Source organism: Mauremys reevesii, linkage group 4 (assembly GCF_016161935.1).
Source record: "Mauremys reevesii isolate NIE-2019 linkage group 4, ASM1616193v1, whole genome shotgun sequence".
Taxonomy (NCBI): Eukaryota; Metazoa; Chordata; order Testudines; family Geoemydidae; genus Mauremys; species Mauremys reevesii.
In genome coordinates, this window is record NC_052626.1 from 81,477,265 (window position 1) to 81,487,701 (window position 10,437).

At 42.6% G+C, this 10,437-nt stretch overlaps 1 long non-coding RNA gene across 1 annotated transcript; it reads right to left on the reverse strand.

Annotated features, from left to right (window-relative positions):
• Window positions 1–233: 233 nt before the first annotated feature.
• Window positions 234–2,371, reverse strand: LOC120404617. Its single transcript, XR_005598066.1, has 3 exons — window positions 2,245–2,371; window positions 1,814–1,951; window positions 234–1,293 (listed from the first exon to the last, which is right to left on the reverse strand). It is a non-coding gene; the product is annotated as an uncharacterized LOC120404617 (long non-coding RNA).
• Between the last annotated feature and the right edge of the window lie 8,066 nt (window positions 2,372–10,437).

Sequence of the window (10,437 nt, forward strand, 5' to 3'; positions counted from 1 at the left end):
GTCCTCACAGACCCACATTTGTGCCTTTGTCCCCAGCACACCTCCTCTCCTAGAGCTCCAGGAGCTCCTTATCCTCCACCCACCTCCCAGGGCAGGAGGGAGAAGACAGCTTCAGCAGCAGTCCTCTATGTCCACTTCCCAAGCCTGTAGAGATAAAGAAGGGGGGCAGGGGAGGAACTAGGGTGACCAGACAGCAAGTGTGAAAAATCGGGTGGGGGTGGGGGGCTGATAGGAGCCCATTTAAGAAGAAGACCCCAAAATTGGGACTGTCCCTATAAAATTGAGACATCTGGTCACCCTAGGAGGAGCAGACCTATTTTTCATAAGAAGGCAGGGGGAAATGGGAGCTGGTGCTGGGCTTTTTCTGCTCTCCCCTCCCTTACCTCTTGTGAAAATGGCACCCCTGCTCCCTCTCCCCTTCTCCCACCAAAACCTTTTGTCAGTTTACGAGAGGAGGGATAGCGAGCTCAGCCTGCCTCCCGCAGCAGCTCTGATTAGCCACTCTTCCTCAGGAAATGGTGAGGGCAGCTAGTCAGAGGGGTTTTTCCCCTAGACCAGTCTCAAAATCCCATGAAATCTCTTGTCATAATGAGCCTGTTTGCAACAGGGGCCAAAATCATGTTACTGGCAATAACATTACAGGATCTGGCAACAGGGGCTTTGGCCCTGTCCACCTATCCTTTGGCAGAAGTCTGAGAGCAGAGGAGGCATTACCTGGCTCTGCTTGGTTCCTCCTGGAGGCCTCTCACACAAACCCACAAACCCCAGAACAGCAAAGAAGGCCAGACAAATCAAATTTCAGTAATATTTTTAGTACACTTAAACTTTCTTTCTTCTTTTCTTCTTCCCTATCCCCTGCGCTCTGCCTCATGGGGACTCACTTGCAAAACATGTAAGAGACAAAAATCAAAGGTTAGTTAGCAGAAATGCAGACACACTAATACAGGCCTCTCCCTCACAAGTCTTTACTGGTGTTGCCATGGCAGTCCATGGGCTGCCTCAGTACTACACTACTGCAATCTGAAAAAGAAAAAAAGAAAAGGGTTATTAACTGAAGGATATGCTGCATGACTACTCCATCAGCTTGTAATTACTCCAAGTAAATCCACTTACCCAAATGCTCTAACAGCCAATCATCATCTCCTTGTATGTCCTATGACAGAATACATCCTCTGTGGTCTCAACTGCTTTATATGAGGGACAGGGATGGGGGAACTTGCTGGGCTGCAGGGAGGGACCTGGAGGATTGGTTGTCCTCGCTGAGACATCACCTGAAATTCCTGCCTCTGGGTCCTAGAGGGAAACACAACAGAGAAGAAAACTATTAGTTCAGCTACAAAACAAATAAATTGTTACACAATCTCAGGTAACAGGGCCAGGTTCTTTGACTGGCAATACCAGTATCTAATCAGCTGGGGAGAAAATTAACTAAAATCTTCCCACCGCCTACCAGGTAAAACAGATTAAAACCATAAAACAGGAATGTGGTTCCCAAAGATGGGCCTGAAGCCCAGTCCCCAATACAACCCTTGGCAATTTACACTTCTAACAAAACAAACTAAACCAAGGAACCCCAGAACTGTACTGTATCTCGAAGGATGGATCTCGAGTGGGATCAGCTGTGGGTGTTAAGTGACAGTCTCTCCGTTGCTTGGATTCGTAGGGACCTGGACCTGCAACTGTGCACCCAGTGGTTACCGGGGACAGGCGGAGCTCAAGACCGTCACTGTGTTAGAACCAGGAATCAGGAGACTGCTGGTGTTGGCAGTCACTGGAATCAGGAAAAAGGTAAGTGGATTCAGGTAGAAGATACCCGGATTGGTGGGATAGATCAGGTAAGATGGTGAAGGAAGTCCTCAATGCCCATGCAAACGTGACATTCACTGGCTGCCAAATTCTAATCCAGACTGGTTTGATCCAGTCTCCTCAGAGGCAGTTTCTGCAGCAAACTCTGTTTCCCACCAAACAAAAAGGTGCAAAAGTGAGTTGTAAACATCCAAAACTGGACTCCATTTTAAAAGATGGATTCCATTGTGCAAAATGCCTTATAACTAATTATTTTAATACAAATACAATAAATTCAAATGTGAACAGTGAAACAAGCATAAGTAAGCATGAATAAATATATATAGGGAACTCCACCCTACAAAATGACCAACAAAAAAGAGAGCAGATAGAATAGCAAGAAAATTAAATTGATAAAATTACTGAATGCATGAATGGACAGGACATGAAGCTTCTTACCTCCTTGAGCTCTTCAGAATAATTTGGGTTTCCAGGCCCAAAGTTGAGGGCTTCAGACGGAGGTTAGTGACTCTCTGCCATGGCATCTATATTGGCAGCGTGAGATCATACCAGGGCTTATTTCTTGTTCTTTTGGGTGCACGTGTGGATCCTTGTGCTGGACAGAATCATTCATTGGAAGGAACCAAAAATGTGAGAACTGCAAATAATATAGACTACAGATATTATGTCCCGACTCCTGGAAGTTTTTTATAGTGGGGGTGCTGAGAGCCACTGAGCCAAACTGTCAACTCTGTATATAATGGAAACCACTTCAAGTCATAAGAACATAAGAATGGCCCTACTGGGTCAGACCAAAGGTCCATCTAGCCCAGTATCCTGTCTTTTGACAGTGGCCAGTGCCAGGTATCCCAGAGGGAATGAACAGAACAGGTAATCATCAAGTGATCCATTCCCTGTTGCTTATTCCCAGCTTCTGGCAAACAAAGGCTAGGGATATCATTCCTGCCCATCCTGGCTAATAGACATTGATGGACCTGTCCTCCATAAATTTATCTAGTTCTTTTTTGAACCGTTATGATCTTGGCCTTTACAACATCGTCTGGCAAGGAGTTCCACAGATTGACTGTGTTGTATGAAGAAATACTTCCTTTTATTTGTTTTAAACCTGCTGCCTATTTATTTCATTTGGTGCCTCCTAGTTCTTGTGTTATGAGAAGTAGTAAACAACACTTCCTTATCTACTTTCTCTACACTAGTCATGATTTAATAGACCTCAATCATATCTCCCCTTAGCCGTCTCTTTTCCAAGCTGAAAAGTCCCAGTCTTATTAATCTCTCCTCATAATTTTTGTTGCCCTTTTCTGAACCTTTTCCAATTCCAATATATCTTTTTATAGAGGGGGTGATCACAGTATTCAAGATCTGGGTGTACCATGGATTTATAGAAATAGGCAACATGATATTTTCTGTCCTATTATCTATCCCTATCTTAATTATTCCCAGCATTCTGTTCGCTTTTTTGACTGCCGCTGCACACTGAGTGGATGTTTTCAGAGAACTATTCACAATGACTCCAAGATCTCTTTCTAGAGTGGTAACAGCTAATTTAGACCCCATCATTTTATATGTATAGTTGGGATTATGCTTTCCAATGTGCATTACTTTGCATTTATCAACATTAAACTTCATTTGCCATTTTGTTGCCCAGTCACCCAGTTTTGAGAGATCCTTTTGTAGCTCTTCGCAGTCTGCCTGGGTTTTAACTATCTTTAGTAATTTTGTAAAAACAATGAGGAGTACTTGTGCACCTTATATATTAACAAATTTATTTGGGCATAAGCTTTCGTGGGCTAAAACCCACTTCATCACATGAAGCTTATATCCAAATAAATTTGTTAGTCTATAAGGTGCCTCAAGTACTCCTCGTTGTTTTTGCTGATATAGACTAACACAGCTACCACTTAGTTATTTTGTATCATCTGCAAATTTTGCCACCTCACTGTTTACTCCTTTTTCCAGATCATTTATGAACATGTTAAATAAGACTGGTCCCAGAACAGACCCCTGGGGGACACCACTATTTACCTCTCTCCATTCTGAAAATTGACCATTTATTCCTACCTTCATTTCCTATCTTTCAACCAGAAACCAAATCCATGAGAGCACCTTCCCTCTTATCTCGTGGCAGCTTACTTTGCGTAAGAGCCTTTGGTGAGGGACCTTGTCAAAGGCTTTCTGAAAATCTAAGTACAGTATATCCACTGGATCCCCTTGGTCCAAATGCCTGTTGACTCCCTCAAAGAATTCTAGTAGATTGGTAAGGCATGATTTCCCTTTACTAAAACCATGATGACTCTTCCTCAACAAATTATGTTTATCTATATGTCTGACTATATTGTTCTTTATTATAGTTTCAACCAGTTTGCCTGGTACTGAAGTCAGGCTTACATGCCTATAATTGTCGGGATCACCTATGGAGCCCTTTTTAAAAATTGGCATCACATTAGCTATCCTTCAGTCATCTGGTACAGAAGCTGATTTAAATGATAGGTTACAGACTACAGTTAGTAGTTCTGTAATTTCACATTTTAGTTCCTTCAGAACTCTTGGGTGAATACCATCTGGTCCTGGTGATTTATTGCTGTTTAATTTATCAATTTGTTCCAAAATCTCCTCTAATGATATCTCAGTCTGGGACAGTTCCTCAGATCTGACACCTAAAAAGAATGGCTCAGGTTTGGGAATCTCCCTCATATCCTCAGCTGTGAGACCGATGCAAAGATTTCATTTAGTTTCTCTGCAATGGCTTTATCATCCATGAGTGCTCCTTTAGCATCTCTATCATCCAGTGGCCCCTCTGGTTGTTTAGGCTTCCTGCTTCTGATGTACTTAAAAAAATTTTTGCTGTTACTTTTTGAGTTTTTGGCTAACTATTCCTCAAATTCTTTTTTCACCTTCCTAACCGTATTTTTACACTTCATTTGCCAGTGTTTATGCTCCTTTCTATTTTCCTCACTAGGATTTAACTTTCACTTTTTAAAAGATGCCTTTTTGCCTCTCACTGCTTCTTTTACTTTGTTGTTTAGCCCTGGTGGCTCTTTTTTGGTTCTCTTACTATGTTTTTTAATTTGGGGTATACAGGGCTGGCTTTAGCAAGTGCGGGGCCCGATTCCTGGGGGCAGGGCTTGTACTCACCGGGCGCCGCTCCCAGTCTTCGGCAGCACTTCCAATTGCCAGCCGGGGGAGGAGGGGCGAGGGGCTTGCTGCGCTCCGGCCAAGGTCGCGGGGCCACTGCACTCCAGCTGGAGCTCCAGCCAGGGTCGCAGGGCTGTGGGGCTGCCGCACTCCAGCTGGAGCTCCAACCACGGTCGCGGGGCCGTGGGGCTGCCGTGCTCCGGCCGCGATCGCGAGGCCGTGGGGCTGCCACGCTCCGGCCGGAGCTCCAGCCAGGAGAGTGGGGGCACAGGGCTTGCCGCACTCCAGCCGGCGCTCTGGCCAGGGGAGCGGGGCCGCTGAAGACCCCAGAGGAGCGGACTGCCGCCGAGGTGAGTAAAAAAAATTAAAAAGGCGCCTAAGGCGTGGGGCCCTTTTAGGCACGGGGCCCGATTCGGAGGAATCGGGCGAATCAGCCTAAAGCCAGCCCTGGGGGTATACATTTAAGTTGAGCCTCTATTATGGTGTCTTTAAAAAGTTTCCACACAGCTTGCAGAGTTTTCACTTTTGGCACTGAACCCTTTAATTTCTGTCTAACTAACCTCCTCATTTTTGTGTAGTTTCCCTTTCTGAAATTAAATGCTACAGTGTTGGGCCGCTGTGGTGTTTTTCCTGTCACAGGGATATTAAATTTAATTATATTATGTCACTATTACCAAGCGGTCCAGCTATATTCACCTCTTGGACCAGATCCTGTGCTCCATTTAGGATTAAATCAAGAATTGCTCTCCTCTGGTGGGTTTCAGGACCAGCTGCTCCAAGAAGCAGTCATTTAAGCTGCAGCACCCCCCCGCCCCCGCCCCCTTAGTTCTAGCACCTATGTAGGTTAGGTGCAACAATTCGCAACCCCTGTGACACTTTCAGAGAATGCTGTGGATTATGATGCACTAGGTGTACTGCAAACAGATGGCTAGTGTGGATGCTCACTGTGTTATAGTTTTCTCAATTTCTGTCACACTAGTCCTCTTTTCTCCTTCTGCAAAACTGGCATAATTATATTTATCTACCTCACAGGACAATTATGAGACTTTATTTGCTGCTTGTAAATGTATTGAGACCCTTGGTTGGATGGGACTATGGAATTATAAATTTATTATGGTTATTATGACTACAATATCTAATAGTCACAATGTTTTTAAAACCTTGAGAAGGAAATTTGGTTCTTATATAATGTGGAAGATATACACATTTAAAAATTCTAAAATGTGTTACATTTGTACTTGTGTCCAATCTTACACACTTTCATCACTTTAATTTAATTTATTTAATTCATGGATTTGTTTCAATTTGGAAGTGTACTATTGATTGCTCTTATTATCATTTCAATCCCAGTGGATTCTAATCACTGATAACTGCCCAATGTGACCTACAGATCTAATAGGAGATCTAAAAAAGGTTGAAAAATATTCATGTACTACATTTCTAAAGGTAACTCTTGTGGGTGTGCTAAATATAGGAATAATGCTATGAAGCAATGTCAGTGGTTTGGTGCTCTTATTTGGAGCCTGTTCTTGGAGGTGGTGAACACTACACTGGGTCTGATCCTATCCTACCAATATTTATGATTATGCATGCTCACTGGCTGGGGTAGTCCAACAGAGATCAATTTATTATACATTTTATTTTTTTGGAGGGCCAGGAGGCTTAATTACCCTGTCCCTCAACAGCAAAACACAATTTAATGTGGAGGAGTAATAATCTGAACACCAATTATCTGTAACTCCTTGTTATCTGAAATTCTAATGAGTTTTATCCTGAGTACAAAAGTAACTTGATTCTCTTCTTGCTCGCACCAGGATAAATAGGAGTTCTCTCTGTTGAAGTAAATGGGGTTACACCAGTGCAAAACAAGTGTAAATCAGAGAAACGTAGCAGCCAAAACAGGGATTTCTGGATATTTGCAGAACTTTTTTCAGTTTTAACTGGATTTCTTTGCCCTGTACTGATTAGCTGTTTGCTCCATCTCTTCCCACACCTCACTGTCTCTTCCACCTCAGTGTCATTCCACATCTACCACTGTTACCCTCTTCTCTCCTGCCCTGTTCCCATCAGCCCTTCCCTTTCCTTGTGTGTGCCTTGCCTCGACTGGCAGGAACCTTTAGCGACCTCATAGTTAGTGGGGTACCAACTGGATGGGACTGAGGTGCAAAGAGGGGGCATGTCTTGGCTGGAGGCTCTGCCAGGCAGAGATGCCAAGGGTTGGCTGTCCTTAAGAGTGAAATTTACATCTCTAAAGAGTGAGATTCAAGGCCAAAGTGTGACAGTTTCCGGGAAGCGTGTTAGATCATTGATTAAGACAGGGACTTTCATCTTTGGTCTTTGACGACATCCAATTGCCCAGGTATTTAATCCAACCCCTCTTAATAGTTTTTAAATGTACACTGCTTAATATTGTATAAATGTCCTAATTCATACTAAAGTCTAGGGCACATGAGAATTCTATAAGCAATGCAAATGAATGGCTTTTTAATTAGCACTGTTGATTAATCGCAGTTAACTCACATGATTAACTTAAAAAAATTAATTGTGATTAATCACACTGTTAAACAATAGAATACCAATTGAAATATATTAAATATTTTGCATGTTTTTCTACATTTTCAAATATATTGATTTATATTACAACACAGAATACAAAGTGTATATTGCTCACTTATATTATTATTTTTATTACAAATATTTGCACTGTAAAGCCATAAATAGTATTTTTCAATTCACCTTATAGAAGTACTGTAGTGCAATCTCTTGATTGTGAAAGTGTAACTTACAAATGTAGAATTTTTTTTGTTACATAACTGCACTGAAAAACAAAACAATGTAAAACTTTAGATCCTACAAGTCCACTCAGTCCTACTTCTTGTTCAGCCAATTGCTAAGACAAACAAGATCATTTACGTTTATGGGAGCTACTGCTGCCTGCTTCTTATTTACAATGTCACCTGAAAGTGAGCACAGGCTTTCACTTGGTACTTTTGTAGCTGGCATTGCAAGGTATTTATGTGCCAGATATGCTAAACATTTGTATGTCTCTTTATGCTTCGGCCACCATTTCAGAGGACATGCTTCCATCCTGATGATGCTCATTAAAAAATGTGTTAATTAAACTTGTGACTGAATTCCTTGGGGGAGAATAGTATGTTTCCTGCTCTGTGTTTTACCCACATTTTGCCATATATTTCATGTAATAACAGTCTCAGATGATGACCCAGTATATGTTCATTTTAAGAACATTTTCACAGAAGATTTGACAAAACACAAAGAAGGTATCAATGTGAGATTTCTAAAAATAGCTACAGCACTTGACTCAAGGTTTAAGAATCTGAAGTGCAATCCAAAATCTGAGAGGGAACGAGGTGTGGAACATGCTTTCAGAAATCTTAAAAGAGCAACACCCCAATACGGAAACTACAGAACCCGAACCACCAAAAAAGAAAATCAACCTTCTGCTGGTGGTATCTGACTCAGATGATGAAAATGAACATGCGTCAGTCCGCTCTGCTTTGGATCATCGGCATGGACACATGTCCTTTGGAATATGGATCTTTAGCGCATCTGGCATGTAAATATCTTGCGACACTGGCTAAAACAGTGCCATGTGAACACCTGTTCTCACTTTCAGGTGATGTAAAGAAGCAGGCAGCATTATCTCCTGCAAATTGTAACCAAACTGGTTTGTCTGAGCAACTGGCTGAACAAGAAATAGGACTGAGTGGACTTGTAGGCTCTAAAGTTTTTATTTTATTTTTGAATGCAGTTTTTTTGTACATAATTCTACATTTGTAAGTTCAACTTTCATGTTCAAGTGATTGCATTACAGTACTTGTATTGGGTGAACTGAAAAATACTATTCCTTTTGTTTTTACAGTGCAAATATTTGTAATAAACATATAAAGTGATCACTGTACACTTTGTATTCTGTGTTGTAATTGAAATCAATATATTTGAAAATGTAGAAAACATTCAAAAATATTTAAATAAATGGTATTCTCTTATTGTTTAACAGCGCGATTAATCACACTTAATTTTTGTTATTGCTTGACAGCCCTAATTTTAATAAAAACTATTATTTACTGTTTTGAACAAAAACCTGAGGCCCAGAATTAATAACCCCTAATTTAGGCACACAGTCAAAGGACAGAACAGGAGAAATATTCAAAAATAAACTTGTTTTTATATAAACCTAACTAAAAAGAAAACTGTTTTATTAACACAACAATATGTTTATTTTGTATATCACCTTGTCCTAGTGATCACCCACTTGAAAAACACTTTACAGTACAAATATGATTTGGTTTGTATAGTATTACTCATATTAAAAACAAAAAGTCTTGCCTACTAGCAGGACAATGAAAGACAAAGAATTTGTCCAGTGTTGTTTAAATTTTGAACTGTATTTTGCAGAACCTGCAAACTTTCAATCAAGTCCTGCTCATTTTTAGGGCAAACTCACCCCTCCCACAGAACCCCCTCTCTCCTCTCACACACTTGTATAACATGCAATCCTGTAGTCTCTATGCTTACCACAGTACCCATTACCAAGCTTGGAATGCCTCATGCCTGAGTCCCCAGATGTATTGTTGTCTCTTTCAGCCCAAGTAAAAACACTTAAAATCTTTATCTAGTTACTCAAAATGAGTGAGCTAAGCTTAGGCATGTGTCTTGTGAGAGTGAGGTTGCGCGCTAACCAGTGACTCTCACAGTCACGCCCAATGAGTGAGACTTGACATGTCTGGCACGGCGCCCCACAGGCCAGGGCCTACCCTTGTGAGCAGCTCCCCAGAAGGGCCAACCTCTGGCGCAAGCCAGGTGCTGGAACGAAGGGGTACTGGAGTGTGTGCTGCAGTACCCCCGGCTTGAAGTGGTTTCCAGCATATACAGGGTTTACAGTTTGGGTCAATGGTTTTCAGCACCCCCACCATAAACATTGTTCAGCTAGGGTGACCAATTAGCAAGTGTGAAAAATCGGGATAGGAGGTGGGGGATAATAGGCCTCTATATACAGGGCCGGCTTTAGGACTGCGGGGCCGCTTCAAATAGTTTTGACGGAGCCCCGGCCGGCAGGGATGACTCACCCAGTGGCGCTCCAGCTCTTCACTGAAGGACCCGCCGCCGAAGACCCAGAGCGCCGCTGGGTGAATAAAAATTAAAAAGGCACCTAAGTCAGGCGCTCTTCTTTAGGGCGCGGGGCCCGATTCAAGGGAATCAGCTTAATGCCAGCCCTGTCTATACAAGAAAAAGGCCCAACTATTGGGACTGTCCCTATAAAATCGGGACATCTGGTCACCCTAGTTCCAGCAGCACTTAAGACTGAGCCCAGGCCCTTGGGCCGGACCCTCCTTTGGCGTCTCTGCCGGGCCTGCAGTTCCCGCGCTGTCCTGCGGGGCGCTCCAGCGTTAGGCGCGGGCCCTTTAAGAGCTTCCTCCTCCCAGCCCTTCCCTTCCCTTCCCCGGCGCTTGATAACAAACCGGCGTGAGGGGC